Source organism: Theropithecus gelada, chromosome 6 (genome assembly GCF_003255815.1).
Source record: "Theropithecus gelada isolate Dixy chromosome 6, Tgel_1.0, whole genome shotgun sequence".
Taxonomy (NCBI): domain Eukaryota; kingdom Metazoa; phylum Chordata; class Mammalia; order Primates; family Cercopithecidae; genus Theropithecus; species Theropithecus gelada.
This window is the reverse complement of record NC_037673.1, coordinates 125,114,930-125,134,250: the sequence shown is the minus strand read 5'-3', so window position 1 is coordinate 125,134,250 and position 19,321 is coordinate 125,114,930.

Here is a 19,321-nt window from a genome sequence, read left to right as displayed (position 1 = left end):
TGGGTGCAAATAATTTCTGAACTGTATTTCACTAGTCCTGTTTTTTGAGCATAGTGACAGAAAAAACACGAAAAAGAGAGATAAGCTGTAGTAACACTTACGGCAGTAGTCTAAACAAAATGACTACCTATTGCTCAATATAGTTATTCAAATCTATATTCCCCCTAAGTATTTATCAATTACTTTTTCTATATGGTGAATTGTTTTAATACACCCAACTTTAACGGCACACCATTAATCTCAAGGACCGTACAGAGAAAGAGGCTTCAGAGGCAGGCAGACTGTTAGAATGTTCTGCCCTGATGCTTGCTAAGAATTTGCTTAATTTCCCTGAGCCTTAGTTTCCTCATCTGTGAACAAATATTATCTACTTTAAGAATTAAAATGGGGATTAATGAAATAAATGATGTGAATTAGCTAGCCCAAAGACTGCCACTGGGTAAGGAATTTAATAAGTGGCCCCTATTACCAGGGCGCTACACCACAGGGGGTTAATGAGTAACGTGAACTGACTGTATCAGTTGAGCAGCAATCAGATTTAAAGACTCAGAGAAATAAAACAGGCAAGTGTCCATTTTCCTGGGTTTATGGAGACAGACTACAAAGTGGAAGTATGCCAAAAAAAAAATTTTTTTAGAGAGAAGTAGATGACAAAAACACAAAGAAATCAACACAGGAGAATGCAGATAAATGTGGGAGAAAAAGGCTAAGCTAAGAGGAAAACTATGTTGATTCTGATTCAAGTATGTGACTGATAAAGCCATGACCCTTCCCAGGCGGGGTGAGTGGTGGTCCCTGAGTTTAAACGTGATCCCAAGAACATACTGACCCAGATCTGGTTTTAGTGACTCTATACACAGAGTCAATGGCAATTTTAAAACATGAAAAGACTTTAGCTACAAGACGAAAACTGTTGCAAATTTTTTGCTTTAAATAAGAAATTTGAGCACATGCTCTGCTTCCCACTAAGTAAATGAAGACACCAAAGAGAAGGAAAGCCCCTGGGTTCCCCAAAGTCTTTAAACTTATCCCAGAGTGACTGCTCTATAAGGTCATCAAGGGCACCTCAAGCTATAGAGGGATCACTTTGTTCTTTAGTGACTAAAGTGAGTACTTAGAAACCAATGACAAACTCTACATGGGAAATGCTTAATGTTGAAAAATGTATGCATGTAAATGTCCACAGATCAATTAATATAAACTGTACTTTCTCATCTTCCTGCTTTTGTTCTTGTTCTTGTCTGCCTGAAGAGCTCTGCTTTTCACAGTTTATACAGTTTCCAAGTTTCAGTTCCAATGGTATCATCTTTGGGAAGTTTTTTTCTCCAGAACCATAATCTATGTGTTTATTTTCCACCACTGGAAACTCCCATACCATCATTTACACATCTATCTGATATATATTTTGCTTTATATTGTATAGTTTTTTGCTTCCTTTTTTTCTCATCAGGTTGTAAGCTCTTCTAGGGAAGATAATTGATTTGATTTTCACCACTAAGTACACATTTTCGCATGTCGTAGGTACTCACTAAATATTTGTTGAGTGAATGTTGTATCAAAATTTATCAACAGTGCGCTACCATTTTAAATGCTAAAGAATGTGACAAAAATGTAGTAGCAGGATTTCCTTCTACTGTATCTCTCTGGAACAGCCCAAATCATTCCAAAACCACAGCAGGTCCTAGGCCAGAAACTCTGAGTCTTCAACATGAAGTTAGTTTCACAAGCTTTTTTCAGATCATGTGAACCTTCCTCTTTCTTCTGAGACATTTATCATCTTTTTCACCTGATTACTTTAAACAAGCTTGTTATATTCAGGGTCACAAAAGTCAACACATTTAAGGTTTTGTGTGTATGTCCATTAATTAATTTATTTAGTAAATATACTGAGTATTCCTATAAGCCACACAGCAAGGATCAAAGATGAATAAACAGAAAACTCTCCCATCAAGGAATTCCTGATAGAGCACAAGAGATAATGTTGGTTGGGCAGAGTGGCTCACACCTGCAATCCCAGCGTTTTGGGAGGCTGAGGCATTAGCCTGGGCAACCTAGTGAGACCCTCATCTCTACAAAAAATAAAAATAAAAAAATAAAGAAAATTAGCCAGGCTCACACTTGAGCCCAGGAGTTAGATCCTGCAGTGAACTATAATTGTGCCACTGCACTCCACCCTGGGCAACAGAGCAAGACTCTGTCTGTTCAAAACAATAAATAAATAAGGAGAGGAGAAAACATTCCATGAGGTCAGCGACCATGTCCACCTTGCACATCCTCATTGCTTGACACAGATCCTGGCACATCTAGGGCACTCAGTCAATATATGTTGAGTTAAAGAATTAACTAAAAGTGATATGTTATGCAGAGGTATGGGTAACATTGGTTGATAGCACATGGAAGGCAGGAATTTGTTCTGTAAGACAGTGGAGTGACAGGGGAAGGAATCACGTTAGAGAAGAAAGGGCGCCATTACCAGGTCTCGAATGATGAAGAGAAGTGTATTAAATTAAGAAAGAATAAGAGCTGACCAGGCTAAGTGAATAACGGGAGAGACGTGAAGGTGTATGATAGGCCGTCTACTGTGACCCAATGATTTTAACATTCTTTGGATTGAAGATCATTTTTAAGAATGTGTTGCCACCTTTGACCAAATTGCTTTAGAAAAATAAATAAATAACTATATGTAAAAAGGAGTTTTCCTGCATAGTTCTGGCAGAGGTTCAAAGGCCCAAAGGTAGGTACCACATACCTCCATGTTCCAAATTAAGGTACTACATTACCTATTCAGGATTTGCAAAAACTAACCCTAACTCTTTATGCTTCATGTAGCTGGAGGTAATACAAGAGGTTCAGGGGAAGAGAACATTAACATAAGGTGAGAGAATGATGCGAGGAGGTTGGGCTGAGGTGTTTTCCTCATTGCTTCAGGTGGAGAAGGGAAAAAGTGGAGCCAAGTGATAGGGCTACAAGGGACCCACTCAGAGTACTTGCTTGGGAGACACAGGGAAATAGGCTCTATGTCATGACTAAGAAATACAAAGACCCTGAGTGGCTGGGAGTAGCAATGAAGAGAAAGGGGAGAATTGGGAGTAAGATGCTTTTCTGCCAAAATAGGTGAGCAGTCCTTTGAGGCAAATGGCACAAGAGGAAACTGTCCTAGGCTCCCTTTAAAAGGGTTCTGCCCAGTAGTACTGTCTGCGGGGAAAGGTGTCAGGAAGCAAAATGACCCCCCAAAAGAAGGACTTCCAAGGTCTGGGGGCCAAGGTGGCTGACTGTATGAGGGAAGGTGACACTGGATATTTCCAGAGGTGGAATTTTCCTGGAAATCCACAAAAAATGTACCGAGAAGAAAAAGCCCTGGTGAGCCACCAATACCAAATTTCAACAATACCTGCCAAAGTCTCTTTCACAAATCGCCTTTCTCCCAGCCGGGTGTGAAAGAATCAGAATCTTAGCCAGTAAACTGTGAAGTGCTGGCAAAGCAAGGAGAAAAAAAAAGACAATGGGCTTTCCAGATTTAAAGCCATTCAAAGCTGGGGCAGAGGGAAGCTCTAAATTACCAAAGAGTTTGCAGTTTTGATTGTTACTCTGGACTGGACTGTCAAATACAAAACATATCTGGACTTTGTAAGGAGAGACTTTCTTTCAAAAGGATTATTGCAAGGTGAGAAAAGGGATTATCACAATAGAGGCATGGGATGATTACAGTAGGGAGAACACTGTGACAGTAAGATATATGAAAGCATCTCAAGGGTTAGGCAAAGAGTGTATCTGCTATTGGGAGGAATGGACAAGGCTGGAAAGAACCGGGTGTTGACAACTGGATGGAAGAATGGCATGATCAGAGAATGTTTTGCCTTGAAGCCAGCCTACTCTCAGGAGACCTTGTATGCAGCTCAGGCTGGGGAGAGGGGAGCTCAAGGCTCTGGAGGAAAGAGGGAAACTCAACAAAAGTTTGGTTAATAAGTATTTTGTTCTGATTGACCAGTAGGGACAAGTAGTTCAATGAATTATTTCTAAGTCAAAGAATGAGAATTTGCAGTCTGTGTCACAGGTAAACAAAGAGTCATCGAGTCTTCTCTAAGTCACAGGGGGCAGGGTGGTAATGTGTAAAGAGCTACTTGCCAGAACACAAAACAGTGGGAGAGTTTCTTAACCATCACTGTTTTCCAATAGCGCAAGACTCAGGTAAAATTCACCATTGTCAGGCCTTTGCAGTTTCTGAAATAAGATTGTAGCTATGATTGAAAAGAATCAGAAAGTTTCTGAAAATTGCCAAAATTACATCCAAGAGCAAGAAAAACTAGCCCACTGGACGTGCTTGAAAGGATGGCAGCTGATTAAATTCCTTTGAGTCCAGCTCATTTGACAGCTACACATGTGAACACCCAGTTGTACACAAAACTTCAGGGCTTCCTCAGGTTAGCGGCTAAATGAGAACCACTCAGGTAGGAGTTTCAGGAGATCCAGCAAGGGCAAACTGAAGCAGAAGCAGCACCATGTCTACTCAAGCAGCCTTGCTGGTTCTCTGAATCAGATAAATAAGATATAAAGTTTGCCTTTTAGGAGCTTTTACCCCAAGCAGAAATTTTTTTTAAAAAAGAAATATAAATAAGTTACTATAATATACTAGAAATGTACAAACACCACAAGAGATGAAAGGATTCAGAGGAAAAGGTAATTCTCATAACCCAAGACCTCTGAAAATTCTGAGGAAAGGAGCATGATTTTTTTTTTCCTGGGAGCATCAGGAGGACAAAAACCACACGATGATCTTAATAGATGCAGAAAAGCCTTCCAAAAAATTAAACAGCCCTTCATGCTAAGAACTCTCAATAAACTAGGTATTGATGGGACGCATCTCAAAATAATAACTATTTATGACAAACCCACAGCCAATATCATACTGAATGGGCAAAAACTGGAAAAATTCCCTTTGAAAACTGGCACAAGACAGGGATGCCCTCTCTCACCACTCCTATTTAACATAGTGTTGGAAGTTCTGGCTAGGGCAATTAGGCAGGAGAAAGAAATCAAGGGTATTCAGTTAGGAAAAGAAGAAGTCAAATTGTCCCTGTTTGCAGATGACATGATTGTATATTTAGAAAACCCCATTGTCTCAGCCCAAAATCTCCTTAAGCTGATAAGCAACTTCAGCAAAGTCTCAGGATACAAAATTAATGTGCAAAAATCACAAGCATTCTTGGCCGGGCGCGGTGGCTCAAGCCTGTAATCCCAGCACTTTGGGAGGCCGAGGCGGGTGGATCACAAGGTCAGGAGATCGAGACTATCCTGGCTAACATGGTGAAACCCCGTCTCTACTAAAAATACAAAAAACTAGCCGGGCGCGTTAGCGGGCGCCTGTAGTCCCAGCTACTTGGGAGGCTGAGGCGGGAGAATGGCGTCAACCCGGGGGGCGGAGCTTGCAGTGAGCCGAGATCGCGCCACTGCACTCCAGCCTGGGAGACACAGTGAGACTCCGTCTCAAAAAAAAAAAAAAAAAAAAAAAAAAAAAAATCACAAGCATTCTTATATACCAGTAACAGACAAACAGAGACCCAAATCAGGAATGAACTTCCATTCACAATTGCTTCAAAGAGAATAAAATACCTAGGAATCCAACTTACAAGGGATGTAAAGGACCTCTTCAAGGAGAACTACAAACCACTGCTCAGTGAAATAAAAGAGGACACAAACAAGTGGAAGAACATACCATGCTCATGGATAGGAAGAATCAATATTGTGAAAATGGTCATACTGCCCAAGGTAATTTATAGATTCAATGCCATCCCCATTAAGCTACCAATGAGTTTCTTCACAGAAAAAGCTGCTTTAAAGTTCATATGGAACCAAAAAAGAGCCCGCATCTCCAAGACAATCCTAAGCCAAAAGAACAAAGCTGGAGGCATCATGCTACCTGACTTCAAACAAGGCTACAGTAACCAAAACAGCATGGTACTGGTACCAAAACAGAGATATAGACCAATGGAACAGAACAGAGTCCTCAGAAATAATACCACACATCTACAGCCATCTGATCTTTGACAAACCTGACAAAAACAAGAAATGGGGAAAGGATTCCTTATTTAATAAATGGTGCTGGGAAAATTGGCTAGACATAGTAGAAAGCTGAAACTGGATCCTTTCCTTACTCCTTATATGAAAATTAATTCAAGATGGATTAGAGACTTAAATGTTAGACCTAATACCATAAAAACCCTAGAAGAAAACCTAGGTAATACCATTCAGGACATAGGCATGGGCAAGGACTTCATGTCTAAAACACAAAAAGCAATGGCAACAAAAGCCAAAATTGACAAATGGGATCTCATTAAACTAAAGAGCTTCTGCACAGCAAAAGAAACTACCAGCAGAGTGAACAGGCAATCTACAGAATGGGAGAAAATTTTTGCAATCTACTTATATGACAAAGGGCTAATATCCAGAACCTATAAAGATCTCAATCAAATTTACAAGAAAAAAACAAATAATCCCATCAAAAAGTGGGCAAAGGATATGATCAGACACTTCTCAAAAGAAGACATGCATATAGCCAACAGACACATGAAAAAATGCTCATCATCACTGGCCATCAGAGAAATGCAAATCAAAACCACAATGAGATACCACCTCACACCAGTTAGAATGGCAATCATTAAAAAATCAGGAAACAACAGGTGCTGGAGAGGATGTGGAGAAATAGGAACACTTTTACACTGTTGGTGGGACTGTAAACTAGTTCAACCATTGTGAAAAACAGTGTGGTGATTCCTCAAGGATCTAGAACTAGAAATACCTATTCCACCCAGCCATCCCATTACTGGGTATATACCCAAAGGATTATAAGTCATGCTGCTATAAAGACACATGTACACATATGTTTATTGTGGCACTATTCACAATAGCAATGACTTGGAATCAACCCAAATGTCCATCAGTGACAGACTGGATTAAGAAAATGTGGCACATATACACCATGGAATACTATGCAGCCATAAAAAAGGATGAGTTTGTGTCCTTTGTAGGGACATGGATGCAGCTGGAAACCATCATTCTCAGCAAACTATCAGAAGAACAGAAAACCAAATACTGCATGTTCTCACTCATAGATGGGAATTGAACAATGAGATCACTTGGACACAGGAAGGGGAACATCACACACCGGGTCCTGTTGTGGGGAGGGGGAAGGGGGCAGGGATAGCACTGGGAGATATACCTAATGTGATTCATGAGTTAATGGGTGCAGCACACCAACATGGCACATGTATACATATGTAACAAACCTGCACATTGTGCACATGTACCCTAGAACTTAAAGTATAATAAAAAAAAGAAATATAAAAGTTATTATAATATAATAGAAATGTACAAACACCTCAAGAGATGAAGGGATTCAGAGGAAAAGGTAATTCTCATAACCCAAGAGCTCTGAAAAATCTGAGGAAAGGAGAATGATTTTTTTTTTTTTTCCTGGGAGCATCAGGAGAGGTTTTATGAAAGGATAGCCCAAATCTGATGTTGGTCCAGTGCAGGATTAGAGAAGACGACGAAAGAAGGGACCCAGGCATTCCGGGCGAGATTAACGATATGCGCAGGTGGGAGGCAGGGCCTGTAAGGGCCTGTTTGTGGCCTTGCAAGTAGTTACGGATACAGGAAAAGAAGATGGGGAGATGGCATTCCCAAGAAGGTGGTAATCCATGAATGCCACACAATAATGCAGTTTCATGCAACTTTCTTTCGGCATGGAAGAATATGGCCCAGAAAATATCAGACAAATGGCATGATCAGATTTGTGCCTCAAGAAAAGTAAGTGACATTAATGTTTGAAAAGAATTGAAAAGAGAGGCCTTGAGTTAAGATGGGTTGGTGCTATATTTAACACATGAAGTGCATCACTTTTTAACACCTACCTCCTTTTTTTTTTTTTTTTTTTTTTTTTTGAGACAGAGTCTTGCTCTGTCACCCAGGCTGGAGTGCAGTGGTGCGATCTTGGCTCACTGCAAGCTCTGCCTCCCAGGTCCATGCCATTCTCCTGCCTCAGCCTCCTGAGTAGCTGAGACTACAGGTGCCCGCCACCACACCTGGCTAACGTTTTGTATTTTTAGTAGAGACGGATTTTCACCGTGTTAGCCAGGATGGTCTTCATCTTCTGACCTCGTGATCCACCCACTTCAGCCTCCCAAAGTGCTGGGATCACAGGTGTGAGCCACCTCGCCCAGTCTACCTCCTCTTTATAACAAACTTATTTTCAGTAATAAACATAAAATGAGATAAATAAGGACGATGACTAGAAAAGAAATGGAACCATTAAGATTTTCTTTTCTAAAACTTTACAATGTAATTATATCACTAAAAAAATTAAAAACAAAATCAGTAAAAGAGAGCAATATATATTGTGTATCATCGTATACACTTGTAAATGTCTAAAATATTTTTTGAAAAAGAGAAAAATCTTATGCGTACATGTTGATTTGCCACAATAATGAATATTAACATTACAGTTTCTGTTAAGAGCCTTGATTTCTGCAACTTTATCAAAATCAATAGTTTTTCATATTTCTGTTCCATAGCAAACAGAGCTATATTTGTCAATCTCTCTTCATTCAAAGTTGACTGAAGAACGTGTTTTGTTAATTTTAAGTTTGAAAATTTTACTTTATCTGAAGCAATCAATATACTACAGGTCATTTCAAACAGTCTCAAATGTGTGTTTGGCAGAGAGTCATAAAAATCCTATTTCACAATAATTTCAGAAAATTTAAATGCAAATAACTAAATGGTTATGAAATGGAATTAATTTCAAATTCTGTGTTTTTATCTTTACAGACCCTGAGTTATCATTGTTCATTTCAGATCAACTGTTTAAATGCAGGAATAGGTAATACAACAACATTGGAATACTTGAATCACACTTGGAACATGCTTGCATACTTCCAACCTCCTATGTATGTTCTCTGTGGGCAAAGACTGAATCTGTATGTCAGGGGTGAGTTGCATAACTGAAAGCTCTCTGGATTAATGCCTATGTACAATACAGTGTTTATTGAAAGTGTATTCATCTGCTTTCATGCTGCTAATAAAGACATAGCCGAGACTGGGTAATTTATACAGGAAAAAGTTTTAATGGACTAGCACTTCCACATGGCTGGGGAGGACTCACGATCATGGCAGAAGGCAAGGAGGAGCAAGTCGTGTCTTACATGAATGGCATCAGGGAAAGTGAGAACTTGTGCAGGGAAACTCCCCCTTATAAAGCCATCAGATCTTGTAAGACTTATTCACTATCACGAGAACAGTACAAGAAGGACCCACCTCCATGATTCAATTACCTCTCACTAGGTACCTCCCTTAATAAATGGAAATTGTGGGAGCTACAATTCAAGATGAGATTTGGGTGGGGACACAGCCAAACCCTATCAAAAGGTAAGTAACATAAATGTGCTGATTTTAAACTACTATAAACTGATGTTACTGTTAATACTCAACAGTAATAGCAGCTACCCTTTAGAACATATGCCAAAAAAGGATTTTTTTAGAAGAGAAGCATTTTATCATTGACATTATTTAGGGTTATAAGTGCAGGATATAATAACAAATGATCTTTTAGTTATTTACACTGTTGATGTTAAATTCCCTGTAATTTAAAATGCACTATTTTATTCCTGTAACCAAGGAGATGGTTTCTTTTAGCCTGCCCTTGAATCTTCCATAGAGAAGGGAAAGGAAAATGGTAACTGGCATTTCAAAGTGTCAACACGGTGCCAAACAGGATGTTAGATTATTTGAAGAGATTATTATTTCTCCATTTTAAGATGCATATTAAGATCAATTGCCAAAGATCACACAGCAAAGTAAGTGGTGAAACTGGAATTCAAACTGAAGTCTCTCTGACTCCAAAACATACAATATCTTCAATCTACCACATTGTTTCTTTACAGAGGATGGGAGGGAGATGAGTTTAAGGCTGTGGCAAAATTTAGATGAGATGTAATTGAGCTTGGGTTTTGGCAGCATCAGGGGAATGGAGAGAAAAGCATGGTGGGAGGTCATATTGCAAGACCAGATGGACCAAATCTGGCAATATATAGGATGTGGGAACATTACAGATGGTAAAATCCAAGTTTCGAAGCCTGAGGAAAGCATAGACAGGCAACTGAGACACTAACAACTAGCAGTTGCCAAAATCCGACTGAAATTACAGTGAGATAAGGAAGTATCTACCCACCAGGACCCTTATTAGAGACCTATATGTACAGAGTTAACACTTTGCCATAGATAGGTAGTGTTGTCTATAAACAGTAGATTATCACAAATTTCTTTTTAAGAATGGGGAATTGACTTACTCACAAACTTTCACTTTGCTGAGTAGGAAATGCAAGTTTGGAGGCAGAGCTGAATTGCTCAGGAAGGCAGAGACGAGACTAAGATAGCTATGATCTTCAGTGCCATGCATCATGGCTTACCTTTGTAAGCTCAGTCTCTTTTCTAAATAAAGAATAAAAAATGTTTTTCAAATATAATGACTTGAAGTGTCACCAAATTTCTAGCTTTCAAAGTGCCCCTACATACTATATGGGTAGTATTGCTTGAAAAATAACTTAGATGATAGATAGACAGACAGACAGACAGTGAGAATAAAGTAGCAGGTTTTCAAGAGCCAGTCTGCAGTAATTCATGTAGGCTCGCAGCAAATTAGGGCCACTCTGTTCATGCCATTTGGATTAATGGCATTTTTCTCAGGCAACGTAATTTACAGGATACTTCTTTCTGATACTTTTGTTTCTTTTCTTATGTGTGTGGGATCTTGTTTCTTTTCTTCTTATCTATTATTCCCACTGGCCTTTACTGATAAGAATAGAGTAGGTTGTGTTTACCTTCCTAGCAATTTCCTGGTTGAATTGCAATGGAGCCCCACTGACTACCTGCAGGGAGGAAACTGTACTGACAACAACTGCCACTATGGGGCAGCAGGGAGCTATATCCCTGCATATCTCAGAGTATCATTGATTTCACAGTCCTAGGAGGAAACATACATTCTATAACTAGTTACAGTTTTTTCCCCCCAATACTTTTATATGGTCAATTCTTATATGATAGGTATGCTTGTCTACCTCTGAATCTTTATGAAAAATATCTATTCCTACTCTACATAAAAAGAAACTTAAATACCTTGAATCTTGGTCTTTAATGACATTTACCAATGTGACTAGATGGTCTGTATCAGTAATTTACAGGATTCTGAGAATCATTTAAATTTTGAGAAGTTTACTCTTTCCCACACCTGAAACATCACATTCTACTTTTGATCACTAATAGCTAACATTTCTGGAGCTCATATGTGCCACACACAGTTCTAGGCACTTTACATGCATTGGCTAATTTACTCTTCACAACTCTCTGAGGTAGCTTTGGTTTTGAACCATTTTTCATATGAAAAAACTAATTAAAGAAGACAAAACAGTCCAAAAATCATACTATAACTAATAAGGAAAGCATGGATTTGAACCCAGGTGGTGTCATTTGGCCCTAGATCCCATGCTCTGAACCAACACTCATTTTACTCATAAAATCTGAGGCAGGCTTCCATAATAAAAATATAATTTAAAAATTAAAATGTAATAAACTTCATTGTACCATGAAAACCTAGAGTGTGTGACAGGTCTATAAAAATCACAAATTCTGAGATGATTCAGCGAGATCCATCTCTAAATATGGAGCAAACTAAGAAAGACAGGACGGAAAAAAACTGCTTTGAAAGGGTTAAGGATTCCAGAAGGCTATAATAGCAGGTTTGCAATCAAGGGCCACCATAAAGAAACAGCAGGAGGCGGGGAGGTAATCTTGGTCATGCTGGGAGTGCACAAGTCTTTAGTTTAGAATTGTGTCAAACCACCCAGAAAGCTGTGTTTAAACTTTGTTCCATTTCAGAATGGACATGGTATTTTTTTCTGAAGCCAGAAACTGAAGATCAACTTAAAGCACTTGATTCAATAGAACCTCGCTGAAAAGTTGGAAAGGGTTTTTGCTAAGAGGTTTCAGTCAGGATAAGTCTATTTTTCATCATAAAATAAAATACAAATTATCCATACCATTTAGCAGCAAAAAGCTTTTGAACCCACCTCCCAAGTAAAACCACAACATTCTTCAATTCTGCTTTCTGGTAGGTCAATCAATGTGGCAAAAAAAAAAAAAAAAAAAAAAAAAAGTACTTGTTTAATACCTCAATGCTCCACTGCCTGAGTCCCTTTATCCATTTGGAAGAGAGATTCATTTAGGCCATCCATGCTCTTTTGTTCACATCTATGGGCATAACTGGATTTTTTTCAGGTGCAGGAAAAAGTCTCTGGGGAGCATAGTTTGTGCAATTATATGTTTCCAAGCAGGAAAGCCAAACCGAGGTTTGGAAGAGCTACACAAAAATGGTGTTGGCAATAATTCCCATGGCAAGTTGATCCAATCTGAAAATGGGATTTTATTTTTGTGTATCCTATGTCTTTTAACCAACCTTTCTGAATCCTGATTGATTCATGCAAATCTATGAAAGACCAGGTTTTCAGGATGTAGAGTCAGAATAATACTCATTATTTAACCTGCTAGAAAGAACATTAATATTTGGTAATTCTTTTTGGATGGAGTATCATTTCTACTAAATAAGAAAAATCTGAGAAAGGGGAAAATGCAGAGGTTTCCCTGTTTCTCCAGGAAATAGACTTCACCCTGAAAGCTGAAATCCTATGCTCAGTGGTTTCCACTGAGGACTAGCTGAACAGCAACAGTAGACTTATCTCAGTCACGTGCCACTATGAGAGTAGCAGCCAAACAGCTCTCGGGGGAATAAATATATATATTTTTTGTTTGTAAAAAGTTTTTTTTTATGATAGTGGACAACTGCCTTCTGTCTATTTAATAAAGGTGTTTCTATTTAATGCAAAGATAGAAGTTAGGTAACTACTGAAGGAGTTAACTTTCAAAGCACATTTTCTAATTAACTTTTCCTCTAATAATGACCTGGAGCCTTTTTGTAGATTTGGTTTCATAGCTCTACTTTGTATCTGTCTACCTGTGGAAGCATCAATTCTCTTACTCTCTCTGAATGCTAACTGGATCCAATAATTCCCTACCTTGTCTCAAACAAACCTGGTTCCCCACAATCCACAATGTCAGGACTGCTAGTTTCTCCCCAGTTTTTCCCCTTGAGTACAACTGACTGGTTTCACAAAGGGAATCACAACACACTGTCCTTTCTGTCCCGGCTTGCCCAGAGCCCTAAATTTTATTTTACATTTATTTTACAACTGGAATTGTAAAGAATTCAAGCCCTTATTCTTTCTGACTAAACATATTTCTTCTCAGATGCATTAAATATTTTCAAATCTGTGTGATTATGTTAAAAGAAAAATCAAGGAATTTCTCAAAATTATAAATGTTATTAAGGTGAGACTCCCAGATATGCTCTCATTTGAGATGAAAACAAAACTGAAAGCCCAGGTGCCTTGAAAGAAAAGAATAGCTCCTTTTTATGTGTTCATTGTAAACACACAATAAAGTTCAAAAATGCATCCACAGTCAATGTTTCAACTACAGAGAAACAAAGACTAGAAAGATAAAACAGAAGAATTTAATGATGCCTGTAAAAACATCCTATGTGAAAATAATGCCACCCACCATCACTTTTTTCTTTTCTTTTTTTTTCTTTTGCTAACTACAGCATAGTTTTTCAAAGAATCTTTGGCATCTCTAGATGATAAATTATGTGAATTATTGTTGGATCAAAATTCCTTTGAAATAACTGCAGGTGTTCAAGATCCTGTCAGAGCAAATGTATTTTAAGTACCCTGAGGACGCTGACATCCAACCATTTCCCAGGCTTCTTTGAGGTAGAGCTCCTGTTGGGAGTGGCCTGGTTTAAATTGGAGACATATGGAGAGCTACTCAATGAAGACTGGGGAAGCCTATCCAACTGGCATGGAATTAGAATCTGACTCCTTCTGTTTTAACTACATATTTGTGGGTCTTTTTCTGCTATGTATTCTCCCCTTTATTTCTTAATTCATAGTAAAATGCTTCAAGAGAGTATCTCATTGCTAGGTTGGGAACTACAGCTTCTTAGGAACACAGTTTAGTGGGCAGAATTATATTAATTATGATGTGATCTGCATTGGACAACTCATTTGTATACATAGTTTATTTTATTTGGGGGTCTTTACAGAAAACAGGTTTAAAGATTTTGTTTTGTTAATTAGTATAAGCAGTAAAACCAAGCAGGTGGTTCTACTTGTTAAAAGAATGAATGAATGAATGAATGAATGTTATCTTGTATTTTAAGAGAAAGGTAAAAGAAATAAATATATGTAGCAAATTATGAGTCACATGACCGTATTACATGAAGAAATTATGTGTCTCATTAAGTGCTTACATAATCATTAGAAGAAAAATATTATTGTTCACACATCGATTAAGAAAATTGAAGATCAGGAAACAAATTGTACAATGTCACGCAGATAGTAATAAGAAAATATTTTTTCCAGCTTCTCTTTACTCCCACAAATGACCACTCTCTTTCCATTTTATTCCAAATTTTCCTCCTGAGTAGCTGGGACTACAGGTGCACACCACACCACCCCTCTTTGTGTGCGTGTGTGGTAGAGACAGGATCTCACTATGTTGCCTAGGCTGGTCTCCAGTTCCTGAGCTCAAGTGATCCTCCCAGCTTGGCCTCTCAAAGTGCTGGGATTACAGACATAAGACATTGCACCAAGTCTTATTCTTCTTTATTATGTTTTTAATTTTGAATTGTGGACTTATGTTTGAATGGCTGTGTTTTCCCTGTGGAAATCATATCAGGTCTGAGTTAAGGATTTTATTTGCTTCTTTCAAGTGCCTTTAAGCACTTGTGTCTCATGTGAATGCTCGCCAAAGAGTAACTACAGCAGTGGAGGACTTTACTAATCAAGTGGACAGGATGACTCATACTGTTGATTTAGAACTGGTGGTGGCTTTCCCTAGCCATCCCTGCCATTGCCCAATAAGCTCATGAACAATGTGGCCATGGTGGCAGGAATGGACTTGATACATGAGCTGAGCAACATAAACTTGCACTCAGCAAGGTCAACCTGCTTATGCCATTGATGATTGCCCAACTTGCCAGCACCACAGACCAACACAGAGCCTCCAAGATGGCACCATTCCCCAGGCTAATCAATCAGATACCTGACAGGCTGGTTACATTCAACGTCTTCCATCATAACAGGGGCAGTGTTTTTGTTCTTACTGGACTAGACATTACTCTGGATATAGATCTGCCTTTCTTTTGCATTTCCTGCATACAATGCTTCTGCCAAAACTACCATCCATGGAATTACAGAATGCCTTACCTACCATCATAAGCAAATAAGGTATCACTTGAAAATGATACCTTACCACTCTGACATCATTGAGTAAGTATCTTGGTTTAGGATTTCCTTGACTATAAATAAAGAAAAATTATTTCAAACCCAATGTCTGCATGAGGGCATGCCTTTTCTTTAAAAAAAGAATTTCAAGGAAATTTCATTGTTTCCCACCTGGAACCCAGGCTGAGATAGAAGATTTTGCTTACTATCATTCTTTGCTACTATAGATTTTCTTCATAGTCCTCCATTTCACAGAGAGTGTGGATTTCTAAAGATGTTGATATACACGAGACTATCAATTCAAACTCCTTACTTTTCATGGACTCAAGGCCATATCTCCTGTCTTCCATGTGACTAAGAGGATTTAGGACTGTCAGGAGAATCAGCTACATAATTCATGGGGCTTGCTTGGGCCTGATCATGTGTATATCACTTCCATTTGATGATGAAATGCTTTTGTGCACACCCAACTTTATGAATTATTTGGTCAGGTAGCACCCAGTTCATGACCACACGGTCATCTCAGGTCATGTGGTAACTTGGTGGCCCATGGTCAAATGTTCAGTTTCTACTAAAGTCCAGTAACAAGCCAAAAGCTGTTTCTCAAAAGGAGAATAGTTATCTGTGGGTGATGGCAGGGTCTTGCTCCAAATCCTAAAGACCAGTGCTGTGATTCACCTATAGAGGCCTGCCAAAGGCTCCAAACAGCATCTGCCACTAACACATCAAATATCATTGGGTCTGCTGGACCATATGTCCCAAGTGAAGGCATAAGCAAGTTACCTGAAGAAGTGGCCCAAGAGCCCATGGTTCCTACTCTTGCCACACTGCTCTCACTCTCCAAACCTGCACCTATGGCCTCATAGGGAGTATCCTATGATCAGTTGATAGAGGAAGAGAAGACTAAGGCCTGGTTTACAGACAGTTCTGCATGATAGGCAGGCACCACCTAAAAGAGGGTAACTGAAGCGCTACAGCTCCTTACTGAGACATATCTGAAGGACAGTGGTGAAGAAAAATCTTCTCAGTGGGTGGAAGTTCAGGCAGTACACCTGGTAGTACACTTTCCTTGGAAGGAGAAATGGCCAGATGTGCAATTATATACCAATTTATAAGCTGTAGCCAATGGTTTGGCTGGATAGAGTTTGGGACTGAGAAGGAACCAAACTGACAGTTGGGAAGTACATGACAAAGAAAATTTGGGGCTGGGTGCAGTGGCTCATGCCTATAATCCCAGCACTTTGGGAGGCCTAGGCAGGAGAATTGCTTAATCCCAGGAGTTTAAAGCCATCATGGGCAACATGATGAGACCCGATCTCTGCAAAAAACAAAATGTTAGTTGAGCATGGTAGTGTGTGCTTGTAGTCCCTGCTACTTAAGAGGCTGAGGTAGGAATAGCACTTGGGCCTGGGAGGTTGAGGCTGCAGTGAGCCATGATCATGCCACTGCATGCACTCCAGTCTGGGCTGCAAAGTGAGTTCCTGTCTCAAAAAAACAAAGAAGAAATAAATTTGGAAAAGGGATATGTAGATAGACCTCTCTGAGTTGGCAAAGGACATAAAGGTATTTGTGTCTCATGTGAATGCTCACCAAAGAGTAACCACAGCAGAAGAAGACTTTACTAATCAAGTGGACAGGATGACTCATACTGTTGATTTAGAACTGGTGATGGTTTTCCCCAGCCATCCCTGCCATTGCCCAATAAGCTCATGAACCATGTGGCTGTGGTGGCAGGAATGGAGCTGATGCATGAGCTGAGCAACATAAACTTTCACGCAGCAAGGTCAACCTGGTTATGCCATTGATGACTGCCAAAACTACCAGCGTCAGAGACCAACATGGAGCCCCCAAGATGGCAGCATTCCCAAGGCTAATCAGCCAGTTACCTGACACATTGGTTACATTCAACCTCTTCCATCATCAAAGGGGCAGTATTTTGGTTCTTACTGGAATAGACATTACTCTGGATATAGATTTGCCTTCCCTTTGCATTTCCTGGGTACAAAGCTTCTGCTAAAACTACCATCCATGGACTTACAGAATGCCTTACCTATCACCAAGATAATATACACAGCATTGCTTCTGACCACAAAATTCACGTCAAGACCAAAGAAATGTGCCAATGGGTGCATGCACCAGAATTCAGTGGTCTTACCATATTCCTCATCAACCTGAAGTAGCTGGCTTGATAGAAAGGTGGATGGCCTTTTGAAGACTAAGTTACAGTGCCATCTAGCTGACAATACTTTGCAGAACTGGGGCAAGATTCTCCAGAAGGTTGCGTAAGATCTGAATCAGCATCCAATATATGGTTCTGTTTCTCCCATGGCCAAGATTCGTGGGTCCAGAGATCAAAGAGTAGAAATGGAAGTGACACCACCTCACCATTACTCTTAGTGACCCACTAGCAAAATTATTGCTTCTATTCCTGGGGTGACTTTATGTTCTGCTCCCTAGAGTTCCAGAAGGAGGAATGCTTCCACTAAGAAACACTTCCACTAAGAAAAGTGGTTACATTGAACTGGAAGTTCTGACTGCCACTCAGCCATTCTGGACTCTTCACACCCCTGAGTCAACAGACTAAGAAGGGAATTTCTGTGTTGGCTGTGGTGATTGATCCAGACTATCAAGAAAAAATTAGACTATTACTCAACAATGGCAATAAGGAAGAATATGTTCAGATTACATAACATCTCTTAGGGCATCAGTTAATATTACTATACCCTGGCCAGGCACGGTGGCTCACACCTGTAATCCCAGCACTTTGGAAGGCCAAGGCAGGCGGATCATGAGGTCAGGAGATCGAGACCATCCTGGCTAACACGGTGAAACCCCATCTCTACTAAAAATACAAAAAATTAGCCAGGCATGGTGGCAGGCTCCTGTAGTCCCAGCTACTCGGGAGGCTGAGGCAGGAGAATGGCGTGAACCCGGGAGGCGGAGCTTGCAGTGAACCGAGATCACGTCACTGCACTCCAGCCTGGGGGACTGAGCGAGACTCCATCTCAAAAAAAAAAAAAAATATATATATATATATACACACACACACACACATATATATTACTATACCCTGTGATAAAGGTGAGTGGGAAATTATAACAACCCAGTCCAGGCAGGACCAAAAATGGCACAGACCCTTAAATAATGAAAGTTTGTGTTATCTTTCCAGGTAAAGAACCATAACCAACTGATGTGCTTACTGAAGGCAAAGGGAATACAGAATGGGTACTAGAAAAAGGTACTTATAAACACCAGCTATGACCATGTGACCATTTACAGAAATGAGGATTGTAATTGTCATAAGTATTTCCTCCTTATTTTGTTAAAAATACGTTTATGCGTATATATACATATAGTAAGCAAATATCTTGGTTTTTGCTCCTCTCATTCATTTATCACATAAGATTCATCAACTTTATATTAGCATTTAAATATTGTTAATTTTATGAGTAATCAGCAAAGTGTAAACATCACTGAAGGACTTTACCTTCTCTTCTGAGGAAGATATTAGTGGATTTTCTCCTGTATTCAGGATAGCTGCATCATGTTAGGATGATAGGTGGAACCTTGTTATTGTCTTTATTGGGAGGTTTAGTATGGTTTAAGGAGAAAAATACGGGTGTCAAATTGACCTGGGGTGGATTTATTTACTTTTCTTTTTATTATTTTTTTTATTTTTTAAATTAATTTATTATTATTATACTTTAAGTTGTAGGGTACGTGTGCATAACGTGCAGGTTTGTTACATATGTATACTTGTGCCATGTTGGTGTGCTGCACCCATCAACTCATCATTTACATCAGGTATAACTCCCAATGCAATCCGTCCCCCCTACCCCCTCCCCATGATAGGCCCCGGTGTGTGATGTTCCCCTTCCTGAGTCCAAGTGATCTCATTGTTCAGTTCCCACCTATGAGTGAGAACATGC